Source organism: Chrysoperla carnea (assembly GCF_905475395.1).
Source record: "Chrysoperla carnea chromosome X unlocalized genomic scaffold, inChrCarn1.1 SUPER_X_unloc_146, whole genome shotgun sequence".
Classification (NCBI taxonomy): domain Eukaryota; kingdom Metazoa; phylum Arthropoda; class Insecta; order Neuroptera; family Chrysopidae; genus Chrysoperla; species Chrysoperla carnea.
The window spans coordinates 2,501-10,000 of NW_025408096.1; the positions used below are offsets into that span (position 1 = coordinate 2,501).

The 7,500-nt window shown below is 27.2% G+C and overlaps 3 non-coding genes across 3 annotated transcripts in view; all 3 read left to right on the plus strand.

The window, feature by feature from the left end:
* Positions 1-2,373: 2,373 nt before the first annotated feature.
* On the plus strand, positions 2,374-4,562 carry LOC123303852. Its single transcript, XR_006535929.1, has one exon. It is a non-coding gene; the product is annotated as a small subunit ribosomal RNA (ribosomal RNA).
* A 972-nt stretch (positions 4,563-5,534) lies between these two features.
* Positions 5,535-5,689, plus strand: LOC123303850. Its single transcript, XR_006535927.1, has one exon. It is a non-coding gene; the product is annotated as a 5.8S ribosomal RNA (ribosomal RNA).
* A 640-nt stretch (positions 5,690-6,329) lies between these two features.
* LOC123303847 overlaps positions 6,330-7,500 on the plus strand; it is a 4,653-nt gene continuing 3,482 nt past the window's right edge. Inside the window, exon 1 of the ribosomal RNA XR_006535926.1 lies at positions 6,330-7,500. This exon is cut by the window's right edge and continues 3,482 nt beyond it. This is a non-coding gene — a ribosomal RNA (large subunit ribosomal RNA).

Genomic DNA, 7,500 nt, shown 5'->3' on the forward strand with positions numbered 1-7,500 from the left:
TTAATATCTTTGATAATATGTATTTATTGAATAATAAATAGTAATTTTTATAATAAATATGATAATTTTCATTTTTAAGAGAAAAAATTTTTTTTTGTTAAAAATCAAAGATTTTTGGCTGAAAAAAATTTTTTTCAAAAAATTTTTTTTCAAAAATTTCAATATATCTTTACGTTTCATGACATTTTAAGTCATTTTAACACAACTTACATTTTTGAGTTTGAAACAAGGAATTCTTTCTCTTTAAGTACTATATATGATAGTGTACTATTAATATCACAAGTTATGACTTATAATTTATATGTATATAATGACACATATTATTACTGTACCATACGAATAGAGTATCTTAATAGATTTTATACATATATTTATTGTGATTTTTAATAGTTTTATTTATAATAAATTGAATATATTGTATATGTGTCATATGTTGTATAGAGTATGGTTATCGGTAGTAAAATGATAATATGAGTTTGAAATTGTGAATAAAATGTATTTTTGCTATATAAGCTATATAAATGTATTTAAATTTTAATTTTTAGATATAAAATTTTATTTTTAGATATTAAAATAGTTTAATGTCTTTGAGATATATATATAGTATAGTATATGTCAGTAATAATAATTTGAGTTTAAAGCAACGGGTTTTATGTCTTTAATATATATATATATAATAGAAATGTATGTCAGTAATAATAATTTGAGTTTAAAGCAACGGGTTTTATGTCTTTAATATATATAATAGAAATGTATGTCAGTAATAATAATTTGAGTTTAAAGCAACGGGTTTTATGTCTTTAATATATATATATATAATAGAAATGTATGTCAGTAATAATAATTTGAGTTTAAAGCAACGGGTTTTATGTCTTTAATATATATATATATAATAGAAATGTATGTCAGTAATAATAATTTGAGTTTAAAGCAACGGGTTTTATGTCTTTAATATATATATATATAATAGAAATGTATGTCAGTAATAATAATTTGAGTTTAAAGCAACGGGTTTTATGTCTTTAATATATATATATATAATAGAAAATGTATGTCAGTAATAATAATTTGAGTTTAAAGCAACGGGTTTTATGTCTTTAATATATATATATATAATAGAAATGTATGTCAGTAATAATAATTTGAGTTTAAAGCAACGGGTTTTATGTCTTTAATATATATAATAGAAATGTATGTCAGTAATAATAATTTGAGTTTGAAGCAACGAGTTTAATGTCTTTGAGATATATAATGGATGGTGTAAGTGTATAAAAATATATAATAGTAATTATGTGTTAAAAGAAATATATTTTGGTTATGATAGCATGCATATTAAAGTAACACGCCAAAATTTTTCTATACACATAATATATACAAAATTATATATATTCAAAATATACTGGATGATAATCAGTTTGGTTTATTTTGTATATATATTAAAAATTTTTTTTTACACATGTATGCATATTTATTATTATATGAAATTTTTATCTCAGTTTTAATAAATATGTATTGAAATAAATAATAATACAATCTTATATATATTGATAATAGTCTGGATGGTAATCAGTTTGGATTATTTTGATATTAAATATTGTATTATTATTTTTTGTAAGAAAAACCTCTATATGTATATCTATTTATATCAATAATATTTTTATTTTTATTAAATTATTGATTATAAAATAGAATAACATATAAATTTATGTATTTTTTTTTGGTCAAAGCAAGTTCATGGGTTATAAGTTTTAAACTTTACACTCTGATATGAGCACACAAAATTTATATAAAAATTATTATTTATAAATAATATTACATTGACTCACCTCATACCAAGCGAGAATATTAAGTGTTATTATAACGTTTTTTATTTAAAATTAACTTTTTAAATAAAATTAAAAAATAAATGACGCTTTCAATCTAGCGACGAGTATGAGAAAATGTTTGAAATTTTTTAAGACCCATTTGGTGATGGTCTGACAAGAAATTATAATTATTTTATTTTTTTATTTTTTATTCAATAATATTTATTATGAATAACATGTTATATATTTCTTTTTGTAAAAGCAAAAAAATTATATAAATGACATAATAAATATATATTTGAAAAAAAAAAAGAAAAAATTAATAATAATATATATATCTCATATGTTTTTTCTATTAATTTTAAAACAATAGAGATATTAAAAAAAAAAAAAAAATTTATATCAGTAATGGGTGAGACCATCTGATATTTAAAATGAAATTGTAATAATAATATTATTATATATTAATAATTATTATATGAAAATTTTTTTTCTTATAATAAGAAAACAAAAAAAAAAATATCATATATATATTTATTATATATTTAATATTATAAATACAAATAGTTCCCTGGTTGATCCTGCCAGTAGTCATATGCTTGTCTCAAAGATTAAGCCATGCATGTCTCAGTACAAGCCAAATTAAGGTGAAACCGCGAAAGGCTCATTATATCAGTTATGGTTCCTTAGATCGTACCCACATTTACTTGGATAACTGTGGTAATTCTAGAGCTAATACATGCAAACAGAGTTCCGACCAGAGATGGAAGGAATGCTTTTATTAGATCAAAACCAATCGGTGTAAATTTTCAATTTGCATCGTTTCGAATTTGGTGACTCTGAATAACTTTAAGCTGATCGCACGGTCAGCGTACCGGCGACGCATCTTTCAAATGTCTGCCTTATCAACTGTCGATGGTAGGTTCTGCGCCTACCATGGTTGTAACGGGTAACGGGGAATCAGGGTTCGATTCCGGAGAGGGAGCCTGAGAAACGGCTACCACATCCAAGGAAGGCAGCAGGCGCGCAAATTACCCACTCCCGGCACGGGGAGGTAGTGACGAAAAATAACGATACGGGACTCATCCGAGGCCCCGTAATCGGAATGAGTACACTTTAAATCCTTTAACGAGGATCCATTGGAGGGCAAGTCTGGTGCCAGCAGCCGCGGTAATTCCAGCTCCAATAGCGTATATTAAAGTTGTTGCGGTTAAAAAGCTCGTAGTCGAATCTGTGTCCTACACTGTTGGTTCAATGCTCGCGTATTGTTTAACTAGCATGTTATGTGGGACGTCCTACCGGTGGGTGGTATAGATTATATATAAAATATTATATTTTAATGTTATTATTTATTTAATGCATTTTATATATAAATATTTTTATTATGTAATTTATCGTAAGTGTTTAACCGTTAAGAGCGGTGACAGCCCCCAATTGCAATCCCGTTGCGGTGCTCTTAATTGAGTGTCGAGATGGGCCGGTACGTTTACTTTGAACAAATTAGAGTGCTTAAGGCAGGCTAAAATTTTGCCTGAATATTGTGTGCATGGAATAATGGAATAGGATCTCGGTTCTATTTTGTTGGTTTTCGGAATATCCGAGATAATGATTAATACGGACAGATGGGGGCATTCGTATTGCGACGTTAGAGGTGAAATTCTTGGATCGTCGCAAGACGGACAGAAGCGAAAGCATTTGCCAAAAATGTTTTGATTGATCAAGAACGAAAGTTAGAGGTTCGAAGGCGATCAGATACCGCCCTAGTTCTAACCATAAACGATGCCAGCTAGCGATCCGCCGAAGTTCCTCCGATGACTCGGCGGGCAGCTTCCGGGAAACCAAAGCTTTTGGGTTCCGGGGGAAGTATGGTTGCAAAGCTGAAACTTAAAGGAATTGACGGAAGGGCACCACCAGGAGTGGAGCCTGCGGCTTAATTTGACTCAACACGGGAAACCTCACCAGGCCCGGACACCGGAAGGATTGACAGATTGAGAGCTCTTTCTTGATTCGGTGGGTGGTGGTGCATGGCCGTTCTTAGTTGGTGGAGCGATTTGTCTGGTTAATTCCGATAACGAACGAGACTCTAGCCTGCTAAATAGACGTACTTTACCGGCATCTCAAGGCCCATCAACTGTTTAATTTCCTATATCATTCCTATTTTCATATGTGTTATGTATTGTATTTATATATATATGCATGTATTTTTGAGATTTTTAATAATCAAGATTATATTTTGTATTATATATTGTGCTTTATGTTGCATATGTTAAAGGTGTATGGGTATGTGCAGTTTTTTGATGTGGTTTTTACTGCCGGCGTACAAATAATTCTTCTTAGAGGGACAGGCGGCATTCTAGCCGCACGAGATTGAGCAATAACAGGTCTGTGATGCCCTTAGATGTTCTGGGCCGCACGCGCGCTACACTGAAGGAATCAGCGTGTTCTCTCCCAGGCCGAAAGGTCCGGGTAACCCGCTGAACCTCCTTCGTGCTAGGGATTGGGGCTTGCAATTGTTCCCCATGAACGAGGAATTCCCAGTAAGCGCGAGTCATAAGCTCGCGTTGATTACGTCCCTGCCCTTTGTACACACCGCCCGTCGCTACTACCGATTGAATGATTTAGTGAGGTCTTCGGACTGGTACGCGGCAATATTTCTGATATTGCCGATGTTGCTGGGAAGATGACCAAACTTGATCATTTAGAGGAAGTAAAAGTCGTAACAAGGTTTCCGTAGGTGAACCTGCGGAAGGATCATTAACGATATATATAAAATATATATTTATTTATATTTTTTGTATTGTTTTTAAATATTCCAAAAAATAAAAATATTATTGATAAGAAATATTTTTTTTTTTTTTTAACAAAATAACATATTAATATGTAATTTTCTCAAAAATATATAATAGTAATTATGTGTTAAAAGAGATTTATTTTGGTTATGATAGCGCATATTAAAGTAATACGCCAAACTTTTTTTATACACATAATATATCTATACATATAATATAGAGAATATTATATAAATATTAATAATATTTTTTGTTACATATAAAATATTTTTATATTCAATATTATTATTATTATTATAAAACAATAATTATTAATAAAATCTATAAATAATTTCTCTTATAAAAAAAAGTGAAATTAAAAATAGAATATATTGAAATTATTTGTTTATATGTATATAATCTCTATTAAGAAAAATAAAATAAGATTATAATTGATATAATCTATATTTTTATTTTTCTATGTTATATAATAAAAATAAAGAAAACACAAGATAAAATTTTTTTAAAGAATAAAATTTATTTTAAATTTAAATTTCTTTATATTTTGTCTTGATATTTCTTTTTTTTTATTAAAAGTTATTATGTTAAAAAACAAATCCATTTGTTTTGTACCATATTAATATTATATATATTTTTATGTAGAAAATAATTTATAAAAAAAAAAATAAATACATTTCTATAAAATATACCAAATATTAATTATTATATCTAGCTAGCACTAACAAAAATATCAAAAATGTTATGTATATATTTATTAATACCATAATATCTTTAATTTATATATATATATTTAAAATAAAATATATAATTTATATTCTAGAAAAATTTTTTTATTTTAAAAGAATTTATAAAGATATATATAAATTAATAATTTTATTTTTTATATTAAAAATAAAGATTATTATTAATAATAATACTTACATTTAAAATTTAAAAAGATTACCCTGGACGGTGGATCACTTGGCTCGTGGGTCGATGAAGAACGCAGCTAATTGCGCGTCAACTTGTGAACTGCAGGACACATGAACATTGACATTTCGAACGCACATTGCGGTCCTTGGATACTGTTCCCGGACCACATCTGGCTGAGGGTCGTATACATTATATTATAATATAATAAAAGATTATTTTACATAAAATTTTTTTTATGAAAAAGAAATTGATCAATAATTAAAAAAGAAAATTTATTTTTTCATATTTAATTATAAATTGATAAATAAAATTTTTATAAAAGAAATGTAAAATTATTTATATATGAATGTTTTACGCCAAATATAAGAAAAAAATAAATATAAAATGTTTTTAATAGCATTTAAAATTTATATATTTTTTATTATTTGTCGACATTTTTAAATTAATATATCAATATTATTTTTTATCATTTATATATAATATTATAAAACTTTATGTTAATAATAATATTAATAATAAATGATATTAATAATATATTTTTAAAATATTAAATAAAGAAGAATAAACAAAAATATTATATATTAATATTTTGTTATGGAATATTTTATTTGTAATAAAAATTTTCAATATACTCGAAAAAAATTAATATATATAATTATTTATTTTTTATTTTCTTCTCTTTAGATAAATATAAAAATAATATTATATAATAATATAAAAAAAATTTGAGTATGAATAATTAAGAAAATTGTTTACTTATAAAATATAACAAAAACATAATATATAAAAAAAATTTTTGTTTTAATACTTCTAAAAACTTTTACGACCTCAGAGTAGGTGAGATTACCCGCTGAATTTAAGCATATTATTAAGCGGAGGAAAAGAAACTAACTAGGATTCCCTTAGTAGCGGCGAGCGAACAGGGATAAGCCCAGCACTGAACCCCGTGGCTGATAAACAGACACTTGGGGAATGTAGTGTTTAGGAAGATTCAATATAAACCTATTGTTATATAATACATCCAAGTCCATCTTGAATGGGGCCATATACCCATAGAGGGTGCCAGGCCCGTAGTGATTATTATTGATGATAGGTGAATCTTTCCTTAGAGTCGGGTTGCTTGAGAGTGCAGCTCTAAGTGGGTGGTAAACTCCATCTAAGGCTAAATATTACCACGAGACCGATAGCGAACAAGTACCGTGAGGGAAAGTTGAAAAGAACTTTGAAGAGAGAGTTAAAGAGTACGTAAAACCGTTCAGGGGTAAACCTGAGAAACCCGAAAGGTCGAAAGATGAGATTCATTTACTTTTTATCGTTAATCAACCAATTTGTACTAGCATGTGACAAAAAATTTTTATTAGGAATTTTGTATTTTTAGTAAAAATATATGCACTGCTGTATATTGTTAATTGTATGATAACGAGGTATGCACTTCTCATCTTGTAGGACGTTGCGACCCATTAAATATTAATCTATAGGCATTGGTGCGTTGATTAATGTACAATATTATTTTTTTGGATAATATTTTGTGTATGTTAAATGCCTATGTTTCTTGATTAATTGTTTGATGGTATTAATTATAAATTGATATTGAGCCGCGTTATTAACGCGTTCAGATCCACCACGAGTATAAATAGGTTTTTTTTTATTAAAACATATTATATATACGGATTTTATGCCGTTATATGATACTATTTAACTGTCAGTAGGTGTATGATAATGAACTGGTTCATTTTTTTTTTTTTTTTTTATTAAAAATTTATCTGTCAGCGACGATATAGCTTTGGGTACTTTCAGGACCCGTCTTGAAACACGGACCAAGGAGTCTAGCATGTACGCAAGTCATTGGGAATAAAATATTTTTTCATCGAAATATTTATAAAAATTTTATGAAACCCAAAGGCACAATGAAAGTAAATATTATTTATATTTTTTTTTATATAAATGATAAAAGGAGGATATATTTATATTATGTATTAAATATCGCACTCCTA